A 14,364-nucleotide genomic window follows, 5' to 3' on the forward strand; every position below is an offset into this window, starting at 1 on the left:
GCCAGCTTCAGAATCCACATTCCAGTCGGCGGGAGAGACGAAGAAGGTCAACATCCACCCGACGGACGACACTGCTGCCCCGACAAACATCTCCACCACCCTCGATCCTAAATAGGAAGCCGAGCTCACCCAATTCCTCCGTGAGAACTGGGACATCTTCGCATGGAAACCTTCTGACATGCCAGGTGTACCCAGGGAGTTGGCTGAGCACCGACTACATGTAGATCCCGTCGCTCGGCCTGTCCGAGAGCGCTTGCGCCGGTCTACCGCGCACAAGAGGAAAGCAATCGGGGAAGAGGTGGCCAAGTTGCTGGCAGCCAACTTCATTCGCGAGGTTCACCACTCCGAGTGGCTTGCCAATGTTGTCATGGTGCCCAAGAAGGACAAGTCACTCAGGATGTGCATCGACTTCAAGCACCTCAATAAGGTCTGCCCGAAGGACCATTTTCCACTCCCCCGCATAGATCAAATTGTCGATTCGACCGCGGGGTGCGAGCGTTTGTCATTCCTTGATGCCTACTCGGGCTATCATCAGATCCGTGTGTATGGTCCCGATGAATTAAAGACAGCCTTTATCACCCCATTCGGGTGCTTCTGCTACATCACTATGCCATTTGGTTTGAAGAATGCAGGAGCTACCTTTATGCGCATGATCCAAAAATGCCTTCTCGACCAGATCGGTCGAAATGTGGAGGCATATATGGATGACATCATAGTCAAGTCACGCAAAGGTTCCGACTTGCTGACTGACTTGGCGGAAACATTCGCCAACCTTCGTAGGTACGATATCAAGCTCAACCCCGCCAAATGTTCATTCGGTGTTCCCAGCGGGAAATTACTCGGTTTCTTCGTTTCCGAACGAGGGATCGATGTCAACCCCGAAAAGATCGGGACCATCGTTCGAATGGAGAGGCCGGTCAGAATACATGATGTTCAACGGCTCACAGGTTGCCTAGCGGCTTTGAGCAGGTTCATCAGTCGACTCGGCGAGAAAGCACTACCTCTGTACCGACTCATGAAGAAAGCAGATACTTTCGAGTGGACAGACGAAGCCCAAGTCGCATTCGACGACCTCAAAGTCCTACTTTCCACCCAGCCGGTTCTTACTGCTCCGCTCAGTAAAGAGCCCCTTCTTCTGTACATCGCGGCTACAAATCAAGTCGTCAGTACTGTTCTTACAGTCGAACGAGAAGAAGAAGGCAAAGCATACAAAGTTCAGCGGCCAGTGTACTACGTCTCCAAGGTCCTGACTCCTTCCAAGCAGAGGTATCCCCACTATCAAAAACTTATCTACGGGATTTACATGACTGCGAAGAAGGTGGCTCATTATTTCCAAGACCACTCGGTATCTGTCGTTTCCGATGCTCCGTTGTCGGAAATTCTCCACAATCGAGATGCGTCAGGCCGAGTGGCGAAGTGGGCGATGGAGATGCTGTACTGCGATATCAAGTTCGAGGCCAAGAAAGCTATTAAATCTCAAGCCCTGGCTGACTTCATAGCGGAATGGGTAGAACAACAGCAACCGACCCACATCTACTCGGCCCATTGGACAATGTTCTTTGATGGGTCCAATATGTTGAATGGCTCCGACGCTGGCGTTGTGATCATATCGCCAAAGGGCGACAAACTCAAGTATGTGCTGCAGATACACTTCGATTCCTCCAACAACGAGGCAGAGTATGAAGCTCTCCTCTACGGGTTGCGTATGGCCATCTCACTCGGCGTCCGTCGCCTGATGGTCTACGACGATTCAGATTTGGTGGTCAATCAAGTGATGAAAGAGTGGGACGTCAGGAACCCCACCATGACCACATACTGCAATGCAGTAAGAAAGCTTGAGAAGAAGTTTGAAGGTCTAGAACTTCACCATGTTCCAAGACTAAAGAATCAAGCAGCTGATGAGTTGGCAAAACTCGGATCCACTCGGAGACCAGTCCCGAGTGACGTCTGCCTCGAGCACCTTCACCTCCCTTCAGTCAAAGAAGATCCTTTTAAAGAAGAGCCAGTACAACCAAAGAGTTCAACAGATCCGACTGAAGTCGATGTACCTGCTGTGGTTGATCTGGTTATGGAGATTCTCGCTGCCATCCCCGAGTGGACTGTGCCGATCATTGCATATATCCTAAGACAGGAACTACCAGAAGACGAAGCCCAGGCCAGGCAGATAGTCCGCAGGTCGAAGGCGTTCACTGTCATTGATGGCCAATTGTACAAGGAGAGTGTTTCAGGCGTTCTTCAACGTTGCTTTTCCCCAGAGGAGGGGCAGTTGATCCTGGAAGAGATTCACTCGGGAACCTGCGGTCATGACGCCTCTTCAAGAGAAATCGTCGCCAAGGCATTCAGGGCTGGTTTTTTCTGGCTGCAGGCGAATGAGATGGCTAAAGATATGGTCGACCGATGTGAGGGCTGTCAGTTCTACTCCAACAAGTCCCACAAGCCAACTTCTGCGTTGAAGACAATCCCGCTTGTGTGGCCTTTTGCAGTTTGGGGATTAGATACAGTCGGACCATTCAAGACAGGCCAAGGAGGCTACACTCATCTGTTGGTGGCAGTCGACAAGTTCACAAAATGGATAGAAGCTAAGCCCATCAAGAAACTCGATGCCTCAACAGCCGTCAAGTTTGTCAGGGACATCATCTCCAGATTCTGTGTACCTCACAGCATAATCACGGATAACGGGACAAACTTTGACTCGGACAGATTCAAAGGTTTTTGTGCAAGCCAAGGTATCCGAGTGGATTTTGCTTCCGTAGCACATTCTCAATCCAATGGACAAGTAGAGCGGGCGAATGGACTTATTCTTCAGGGTTTAAAGCCCCGACTTCTGCGAGAGGTGGGACATGCCGCTGGCGCTTGGGTCACCGAGTTACCTTCAGTACTTTCGGGTCTTCGCACAACAGCGAACAGATCTACAGGGCGATCGCCGTTCTTCCTCGTTTACGGAGCAGAAACGGTCCTTCTGAGTGACTTGCTTCATAATGCTCCACGAGTCGAACTCTTCTCCGAAGCTGAAGCAGAACAAGCAAGGCAAGATGGAGTGGACCTTCTAGAGGAGGAGTGCGAGATGGCACTGACTCGCTCAACCATTTATCAACAAGATCTATGGCGGTTTCATCCACGCCACGTCAGGAGTCGCACGTTCCAAGCAGGCGACCTGGTGCTCCGAGTGGATCAGCAAAGACCTCACAAGTTAGCCCCGGCCTGGGAAGGACCCTTCATCATCTCCAAGGTGCTGAACAACGGAGCATACAGACTCTACAACATCGAGAGGGAGACAGACGAGCCGCACGCATGGAATGGAGACCTCTTGAAGCGCTTCTACACGTGATCGTCGTCTGAAGCAGTGTAAAGAACTAGTATTGATGGAATAATATAAAGCGGATTCAGTTTTTGCAGTCTCAGAATTCTTCCACAGTTGCAGACTCTGGTCACACACACAAAAAAACTTAGCTGTGATCAAGAATCACCTAAGTCATAACTTTCTCCGAGTGTGCACTAAGCGTCGCACTCGGGGACTTAGCTGTGATCAAGAATCACCTAAGTAATAACTTTCTCCGAGTGTGCACTAAGCGTCGCACTCGGGGACTTAGCTGTGATCAAGAATCACCTAAGTAATAACTTTCTCCGAGTGTGCACTAAGCGTCGCACTCGGGGACTTAGCTGTGATCAAGAATCACCTAAGTACTAACTTTCTCCGAGTGTGCACTCAACGTCTCACTCGGGGACTTAGCTGTGATCAAGAATCACCTAAGTTCTAACTTTCTCCGAGTGTGCACTAAACGTCGCACTCGGGGACTTAGCTGTGATCAAGAATCACCTAAGTAATAACTTTCTCCGAGTGTGCACTAAGCGTCGCACTCGGGGACTTAGCTGTGATCAAGAATCACCTAAGTAATAACTTCCTCCGAGTGTACACTAAACGTCGTACTCGGGGACTTAGCTGTGATCAAGAATCACCTAAGTTCTAACTTTCTCCGAGTATGCACTAAGCGTCGCACTCGGAGACTTAGCTGTGATCAAGAATCACCTAAGTAATAACTTTCTTCGAGTGTGCACTAAGCGTCGCACTCGGGGAATTAGCTGTGATCAAGAATCACCTAAGTAATAACTTCCTCCGAGTGTACACTAAGCGTCGCACTCGGGGACTTAGCTGTGACCAAGAATCACCTAAGTAATAACTCCCTCCGAGTGTACACTAAGCGTCGCACTCGGGGACTTTGCTGTGATCCAGAGTCACCTAAGTAATCACTTTCTCCGAGTGTGCACTAAGCGTCGCACTCGGAGACTTAGCTGTGATCAAGAATCACCTAAGTAATAACTTTCTCCGAGTGTGCACTAAGCGTCGCACTCAGGGACTTAGCTGTGATCAAGAATCACCTAAGTAGTAACTTTCTCCGAGTGTACACTAAGCGTCGCACTCGGGGACTTAGCTGTGACCAAGAATCACCTAAGTAATAACTCCCTCCGAGTGTGCACTAAACGTCACACTCGGGGACTTTGCTGTGATCCAGAGTCACCTAAGTAATCACTTTCTCCGAGTGTGCACTAAACGTCGCACTCGAAACAACATTCAAACACAAGAGTAAACGCTTTGATTCGGATTCCAAAATTCTCGCAAAGATAGCTAACTCGGTGCGGATCAAGCTTACCCGCACCGATTTAAGAATGTGACAGCCAACAGAAGTGGCCAAAGTACCTTACAGATAAACACTCGGCATACCGAGGATAAAGTTTTCTTACGCGTCAGCTGGGTCGGCGCCAGGACTGGAGGGCTCCACGAAGGTGTCCAAGTCGATTCTGTCGGCGATGCGGGTAGCACTCTCAAGGAACGTCTCCATGAAGTCTTCGAATCGAAGCTTCTTCGTGTTGGCGACCTTCAGTGTCTTCAGCTTCTCCTCACGCACCTCCTTGCAATGGACTCGGACCAAGGACAGAGCAACATCTGCACCGCAACGCGCTGCCGATTTCTTCCACGATTGCACTCGGTTCGGAATCTCCTCCAGTCGCGCCATCAGGCTCTCCATCTCCTGCCGCGACTCATCTTCTGGCCAAAGTTCCTTGTCAATTCGGCCGACGACCTCTCTCAGTCGACCGATGAAAGGACCCACTTTGCCTACGCGGATATGCGCCCGGAGCAGATCCCGATTGGCGTCCTCGCTGAGTGGCACGTTGTCGCGAATGGACCGCTCCACGTCCGCTGCTTCAGCTTCAGCTTCAACGCAAAAATCTGCAACAAAAGGGCAAGCATACAATAAACGCCTAGTGTCACGCACACAGTATAAGCACTCGGCAAAACATAAGAGTTACCAGCCAGATGCGTCATCATTTGCCCAGCCGAGTCGCTCACATACTTCTCCTGAGCTATGCATCGTTTATTCAGGACGACCATCTGATTCGTGAGAGCAGTCCTCTGTTTCTTCATTTTTTCCACTTCCTCAGTCAACACCTTGTTCGCTTCACGAGCCTCCTCCAAGGACTTCTCTCGTCCCTCCAGAGCATCCTTCATGCCGGCCATTGCGAGCATAGCCGCATCAAGCTCACCAGCGAACTGGTTCCTCTCTGCTCTGAGAGCCTCATAGGCCGTCCCCATTTCACAAGTTTTCTGCCACCAAGCACCAAGGGACAATCAGAAAGTTCAACAGTTAAAAGTCTAAGTTCTTCAGACCCCTGCCGACGCAAGCAGTCGACAGCGGTCTCGGGGACTACACCCAGTGGGTTCACTGAGAGTGACCCCACTGGCATGCAGCTCAAGCAGGCCTGCCCTATTGAGATGCATGTTATCACCTACGCCTACGAGGCCAATACTACCCGACCTGAGTACAACTTACTCTCGAGGACTCTTATAGTAAGTGCACTCCAACTGCAACAACTACTCGTACTCGGTCATACTATTTACAGACACAACCAAAGTAAAGACAATATGTATAAAGACAAATGTCGGTGCAAGCACTCGACAGAAGTCTCGGGGACTACACCCACTGGGTTCACTCAGAGTGAACCCATTGCAAACGACAGCTGCTATTCAAGAACAACCAGTGGGTTACAGGAGAAAAATAAATACTTACTAGACCACTTACTCGGATATCATCCCGCAGCTCCAAGCTCCGCTGGTACAAGGCCGCAACGGAGTCGTAGGCCCTCTTGGCTTCTCCAGCCATCAGCTCCGCCTGCACCATAGCCCCCTTGGCCGCTCCCACCTGCTCCTTCGGAAGACGCTGGATGCTGAATTCAGCATTCGACGAGCCTGGAATCGTCGGAGGTTCCTGAGGCATCCCAAGGTCCGCCCTAGTCGGCTCCTCATCCACCAGCACTGGTTCAGTCTGTGGCAGCGCCTCAGTCGGCAGCACGTCGGCGGCGAGAGCGGCAGCAGGAGGAGCAGCCTCAAGAACAGGCTCCACAGCTGGGTCGGCTCTCCCCTGGTCGCCCTCGTCCAGGCAAATCGCCCCTGACAGGCCGAATGACACGAGGTCTCAGAAAAAGAAAGAAGCAGGACCTATGATAGAATTCGAGACGCGATAGTATAAAACACTCGACGTCCCTACAACGCACCTGGCTGGGACGAGATGACGTTATGCGTGTCCATGGGATCGTCTTCCTGGCGCGCCGGAGAGGTGGCAGAAGTAGCGACCCTGTCGAGTGAAATCCATTCGGCCAGTAAACAGAAGTTCACTCGGATATCAGAAAGAATTGAAAGCTGGGTACACTTACGTGGAGGTGACAGGGACAGCAACCCTCATTCGCGGCAGAGCCTTCCGAGGCTTAGGCCCACTCGGCTTGGCCGCCTTAGAAGACTGACCCGCAGGCTCAGCGGCGGCACCCCTGGTCCTCTTAGTGCTTCGAACACTCGGGACCACTGGAGCAGTAGGCGGAGCACTCGAAGACGCGGGAGGAGCCGAGGGGACGGCGGGCTCGTGTCGGCGCTTGGTCCGATGCTCTAGTTGCGGAGGTGGCGAATCCTGCTCTTCGTCTTCTTCCTCCTCGTCGCTGGTCTCCTCCTCCGATTCCCCGCTGTCGGAGACGTACTCGGCGCTCTCCACGCTGCCCTCCTGGCTGCCTTCCTCCTCTTCCTCTGCCGGATTCCCATTCGAGACGGGGGAGAACCAGTTGGTCCACGCCTGCATAAATTTCAGTCGGCAACATCAGACATCACACAGAGATATAGACAAACGACAGGAATTAAGACAGTTCAGTGCACTCGACAAGTGTCACTCACCAGATTCGGTGGAGGATGATCCGCACTGTAAGGCTTCACTCGCCGAGATCCTTTGGGATTCTCGTAGGGGCCCGTGATTTGGAGCACCCATGAGGTCACCCTCTCCTCAGTCACGCCCACCACGTTGGTCCGAGTGGAGTCTCCGGGCCCCGTGTAATGCCACATGGCATGGTCGCGAGCCTGCAGAGGCTGGATCCGCCGACCAAGGAAGACCTCCAGCAAGTCTATGCCGGTGACCCCCCTCCTGACGACGTCCACGAGTGCCTCAACCAAGGGCTGGATGTCATTCTTCTCTGCCTTCGAGAGTGCGAGCTGCTTAGGCGGGGCGGGCCGATCTAAACTAAAAGGAGGCAGCCCAGTCGACGCATTCGGACATGCGATATCCTGGCAGTAGAACCACGTCGACTGCCAGTTCCTCACCGACTCACTTAACTGAAGAGCAGGATAACTACTCCGACTCTTTTTTTGGAAACCTAAGCCCCCGTAGAGCTGGAGGAGATGCGTCTTGTCATCCGACTGGCTAAGTCGTTTGATGGTTTGGGATCTGGCGGAAAAGATGTGTTTGAACAAACCCCAATGGGGAGGGCAGCCGATGACACACTCGCACAAAACTATAAAGGCAGAAAGATGGGCGATGGCATTCGGAGGAAAATGGTGAAGTTGGGCCCCGAAGTGATTCATGATGCCCTTGAAGAAAGGATGCGGGGGCAAAGAAAAACCTCGGTGGACGTGGCTGAGCAGCAGGACGCGCTCCCCCTCCCGAGGCGCTGGCTCGACCTCGTTCTCCGCCGGCAGCCTCCAGGACTTGTGCACGATCATCCCGTGCTCCACCAGCTGCAGCAGATCCCCCTCCGTCACCGTGGAGGGGAGGAAGTCGCCCTGGATCCATCCCGTCGGCAGCGGCCGCTGCCGCCGCTGAGCAGGCGCTGCCGTCTTCCCCTTCTTCTTCCTCGCCTCCATCTTGCTGGTCTGGCCCTTGGTCATGGCGGCAGCTGCGAGCCCTCGGGAGGAAGGAGAAGGGAGGAGTATAGGAGCGCTGGAGGTGGCGAGAAGGGCGGAGCAGGCGAGAGCAAGGGATTCGGCGAGCGTAGCGGAGAAGCCTCGCCACCGAGATTTAGGGTTCCGACTGGGTCGCTGGCAGGTGGCCCCGAAACCTTATCCCCCCGACCCAGCGCGGCGATATTAGTGGAGAGGTTGAAGGCGCGAGAATCGAGGCGTCAGGCGCTACTCGAGTGCGCTGGCGTCATCCCCGCTGAGCGCGCGGAAACCGAAATTTGAGGATCCCAGAAAATCCGCCGATGTCAGTTGACCGGTCGCGTCAGAAGATGCCGCCGAAGCACTCGGTTCCCGACAGTCTGTTTCGCGAGTACTTCCACTCGGATCGTCGATCAGAAAAGTCGAAATGGACTGAGGCAAGCAACGCCCAAGCCGAGTCTGTTCCAGTCGGATCCAACTTCAAGCATCGCTTCGTCGTTCCAACCCCAATCCATTCGGGGACTAATGATGGGGTTATAGTCCTAGGGTAGGGTCATAGGCCTGCCCTGTAGGTCCTACCCAGGGACTACCCCTCGCAGAGGACAAGACCCTTACTCAACTCCGACTGAATTAAGGAATCCCTGTCATCCAGTCGGTAACATACCCTCGGTCCTCCAGTCGGCGACTAGCATTTGGAGCATATCGAGTCAACCGACTGTATACCACTCGGTACATCGTAACCCCCCTAGAGGGAAACGGTCGTACGTTTCCGGGTGCATTTATTAGCATTAAGGGCGTACGTTACCTGTAACGTACACATTCAATCGCCACTACTCCACCCCTGTACCGGAACCGTTGTGGAGGGCAGCGCACTCTATATAAGCCACCCCTCCCCCACTGGTAAAGGGGTTAGCAACTCATTGTATTCCCTATTCCACTCGACAACAAAGCTCCCTGAGCACTGAGACGTAGGGTTATTACCTCCACCGCAGAGGGGCCCGAACTCATACATCCTCGCCGTAGCTGGGACTCTGTCCATCTTTTTCGTACCCTACACATCTAATGTCAGGCTTATACCCACGACAGCTCCTCAAGGACGAGAGGAATGAGCTCAAGTGGGGAAATCTCATTTTTAAAAAGAGGGAGAGAACAATAGGTACATGATTCGACATATGAAGTTAATCCTGGATCAGGAAATGTGATCGACCACCTAGGCTATCTATGGATGATGCAGTTTGTTAAGTTGAACTAGTTTAGTTGTTGAAGTGCTAACTTTTATATAGTTTGTTAAGTTGATGAGTACCTGATACGTCCATTTGGCATCATGAATTCTAATTGATATATATATATATTGTTTTTGGCCATTATTCTATTTTATGATACAATTCTAATGCATTTTCTCTCTTAATTTACAAGGTACATCACAAAGAGGGAAATTGCCGAAAACTGGAATTCTCGACCAGAAACACAAGGAAAAGGTTGAAAATTCTCTCGACTACAAATGACGTGAAACTTCATGAGGATTTTTGTGAAATATATCTTAATTTATGGAGCAAAGAAGTGCCCGAGGGGGGCACCTGTGGCTCCCAAGCCAACAGGATGCGACCACCCCCTTGGTGCGCCCTGATGGCTTGGGAAGCCCATAGGCAGGACCAACCCCCTCTTCTGCTATATAATGTGTTGTGACCTAGAAAAAATCAAGAAGATACATACGGGGAGAAGCACCATCGTCTCGAGGCAGAAACCTAGGTAGGGGCCCTTTTACTCTCCGGCGAAGTGATTCTATCACGGAAACTTCCCTCCGGGAGGGGGGAGTTGAAGCCATTGTCATCACCAACGTTTCCTCCTTCATGGGAGGACCAATATTCATCAACACCTTCATCGGTACCATCTCATCTCAAAGCCTAGTTCATCCCTTATATCCAATCTTTGTCTCAAAACCTCAGATTGGTACCTGGGGCCACTAGTAGTGTTGGTTACATCTTATAGTTGATGCTTGTTGGTTTACTTGGTGGAAGATAATATGTTTAGACCCTTTATCATATTTATTATACCTGTGATCTTGAACATTGTGATTATTTGTGAGTAGTTGCTTTTTCTCTCGAGGACATGGGAGAAATATTGTTTTAAGTAATCATGTGAAGTTGGTGTTGCTTCCTTTAGTGGTGCCATGTGAACATCGACTACATGGCACTTCACCATACTTTAGCATAACAGAAGGCATTGTGGAATAATAAGTAAATAATGGTTGCTAAAGTGATAGAATCTTAAACCCTAGTTTATGTGTTACTTCGTAAGGGGCTAATTTGGATCCACATGTTTCATGCTATGGTTAGATTTATCTTAATTATTATTTCGTAGTTGCGGATAATTGCGAGAGGGGGTAATCATAAGTAGGTTGATTGTTCAAGTAAGAACAACACCTAAGCACCGCTCCACCCACATATCAAATTATCAAAGTAACGAACGCGGATCAACTCAACATGATGAACATGACTAGACATAAATTACCATGTGTTATCGACAACACTTTACTTTATATAAGAGAACTTTCAGGCTTGTCATTTGCTATAAAAAAGATTTGGCCACCTTGCTGCACCTTTTCTACTATTATTACTTGTTACTTGTTACCAATTATCTTGCTACAAAACTATCTATCACTGTTACTCACAACACCTGCAAAGAATACCTTGCTAATAATTGCTTATCATTTCCTTCTGCTCCTCGTTGGGTTTGACACTCTTACTTATCAAAAATACGAAGATTGATACCCTATGCTTGTGGGTCATCAAGATTATTTTTTGGCACCATTTTCGGGGAGTGAAGCGCTTTTGGTAAGTGAAAATTGGTAATGAAACATTTTCCGTACGTGCTCAAATATACTATTGCTTGTTACTATGGAAGATAATCCTTTGAAGGTCATGTGTGGGGTATCTTCACCCCAACCAGAAGTGGAATAAGTTTCCCCTCAACCTACTGAACCTACTGAAAATATTTACTATGAAATTCCTTCGGGTATGTTAGAGAAACTGCTATCTAATCCTTATGTAGGAGATGGTACAACTCATCCTAATTTGCACTTGATATATGTAGATGAGATTTTTGGATTATTTAAGCTTGCAGGCATATCTAAGGACAAAGTTAATAAGAAGGTTTTCCCTTTAACTTTGGAGGGAAAGCATTGATTTGGTATAGGCTATTGGATGATATTGGATCATGGGTCTGGAATCGCTTGAAGCTGGAATTTCATCAAAAAAATTATCATGTGCACCTGGTTCATCGTGATCGGAATTACATCTATAATTTTTGGCCTCGTGAGGGACAAAATATCGCTCAAGCTTGGGGGTGGCTTAAGTCTATGATGCACGCATGCCCCACTAATGAGCTCTCAAGAAAAATAATACTTCAAAACTTTTATGCTCGGCTTCTTATGTTGATCAATCGACGCCTGATTCTTCTTCTGTTGGTTCCTTGATGAATAAAACTACTAAATTCAAATGGGACCTTCTGGAAAGAATTAAATGAAACTCTGAAGAGTGGGAACTCGACAAAGGTAAAGAGTCACATATAAAGCTTGAGTTTGATTGTGTTAAATCTTTTATGGAAACTATACTTTTCATAAGTTTAGCAATAAATATGGGCTTGACTCTCAGATAGTAGCTTCTTTCTGTGAAGCATTTGATACTCATGTTGACCTCCCTAAGGAGAAGTGGTTTCATACATCCATTTTGCGTCATGATTTCCTATTGATATTTATATTTTTCTTGGTAATTATTCTACTTTATGATACAATTCTTATGCCTTTTCTCTCTAAGTTTACAAGGTATATCACAAATAGGGAAATTGCCAGAAACTGGAATTCTGGACAGGAAACCCAAGAAAAAGGCTAACAATTCTTTGGACATCAAATGACTTGAAACTTCTCGAGGATTTTTTGTGGAATATATCTGAATTTTTGGAGCAAAAACCCACCACAGGGGGCCACATGTTGGTGCCAAGCCAACAAGGCGCTCCCTGATGGCTTAGCAAGCCCATAGGTGACCCCCTCCCCTCTTCCGCTATATGATGTGTTCACACCTAGAAAAAATAAAGAAGATACTTTTTGGATGAAGCGCCGCCACCTCGAGGTAAAAATCTGGACAGAGGCCCGTTTGCTCTTCGACTGAGTGATTTTGTCGGGGAAACTTCCCTCCGGGAGGGGGAAATTAAAGCTTGATACACCCATTTTGCATTATGATTTTCTATTGATATTTATATCATTCTTGTTCATTATTCCACTTATTGTTACAATTCTTATGCATTTTCTCTCTAAATTAGAAGGTACGTCACAAAGAGGGAATTTGCCGAAAAATGGAATTTGGACCTGAAAATCGAGAAAAAGGCTAAAAATTCATTGGACTCCTAGTGACTTGAAACTTCACGAGGAATTGTGTGGAGTATATGTGAATTTATGGAGTAAAAGTATACCAGAGGGGGCCACCTGTTGGTGCCAAGCCAAGAGGGCACGCCCACCCCCTAGGGGCGCCCTGATGGCTTGGGACCACCTCCCAGGTGTCGTGACCTCCCTTTTTACTATAAGACGGGGTTTGACCTAGAAAAAATAAGAAACTGTTGGGATGAAGCGCTGCTGCCTTGAGGCGGAAACCTGGATAGATGCCCTTTTGCTCTTCGGAAGAGCGATTCTGCCAAGGAAACTTCCCTCCAAGAGGGGGAAAACGAAGTCATCGTCATCACCAATGCATCGTCCTTCATGGGAGGATCAATCTTCACCAACACCTTCATCAGCACCATATCATTTCAAACCCTAGTTCATACCTTGTATGCAATCTTTGTCTCAAAACCTCATATTGGTACGTGGGCCACTAGTAGTGTTGGTTACATCTTGTAGTTGATGCTTGTTGGTTTACTTGGTGGAAATAATATATTCAGATTCTTTATCATATTTATTATACCTCTGATCTTGAACATGGTGATGATTTGTGAGTAGTTTCTTTTGTTCTAAAAAACATGGGAGAAGTCTTGTTATAAGTAAGCATGTGAAGTTGGTATTCGTCCGGTATTTTGATGATACACTACTAGGAAAAGGCCCGCTAGTGGCGCACCTGTTTTGGCTACTAATGGCGCACTACAGGTGCGCCACTAGCATCACACCATTAGAATTTTTTTACTAATGGCGCATCACAGGTGCGCCATTAGTATCTGGTATACTAATGGCGCACCAGGCAGTGCGCCATTAGTATAGCTCATGGTGCGCCATTAGTATGTGGTATACTAATGGCGCACGAGGGAGTGCGCCATTAGTATCTGGTATACTAATGGCGCACCAGGCAGTGCGCCATTAGTATCTGGTATACTAATGGCGTACCAGGAAGTGCGCCATTAGTATCTGGTATACTAATGGCGTACCAGGCAGTGCGCCATTAGTATAGCCCATGGTGCTGCATTAGTATGCCTCCTAGGGCATATATACTAATGGTGCACCAGGCAGTGCGCCATTAGTATAGCCCATGGTGCTCCATTAGTATCTGGTATTCTGGCATATATATGTTTTGTTTCAAAACCACAAATTCAACAACACATAACATATATATCAAATATATAATACATAATATGTGCCCAATAGTTTTACTGATCCACAACACATAACATATATGCAAAGTTGCATAACAAATTTCATGATCCATATATCAAAATTCCATAGCATCCATACATCCAAAATTCCATAGCATCCATATATACATATAGTTCCATAGCATCCATACATACATAGCTCCATAGAAAATATAATACACAACGATACTTTGCAGGCATTAGTAAGTAATATTTGGCACTAAAACAAATGCCTTCATGTCCATATCGTAGTCCAAAGAGCATCCGCGTGGCAACCTACAAGATGAAATCATCAACATGTCAAATTTAACACTCTAAATCATGAAGATTACGTGGCATCCGTGGACCATGAGAACAACAGTACAAAAGAGAGTTCACTTTTTTAGCTTACAGTATATGACAAACTTAATATCTTGTTCAATGGCATCAACCTAAAAGTGCTACCAAATCTATGGTGAAATGAATAGAACAAAAGATGTAAGATGTAAAATGAATAGATTTCATAAGGTTCTTTGGTGACAGTGGTAAATAGTTGCTCTCTACATGATAACCAGACTCACTACAAA

Source organism: Hordeum vulgare, chromosome 7H, assembly GCF_904849725.1.
Source record: "Hordeum vulgare subsp. vulgare chromosome 7H, MorexV3_pseudomolecules_assembly, whole genome shotgun sequence".
NCBI classification, from domain to species: Eukaryota; Viridiplantae; Streptophyta; class Magnoliopsida; order Poales; family Poaceae; genus Hordeum; species Hordeum vulgare.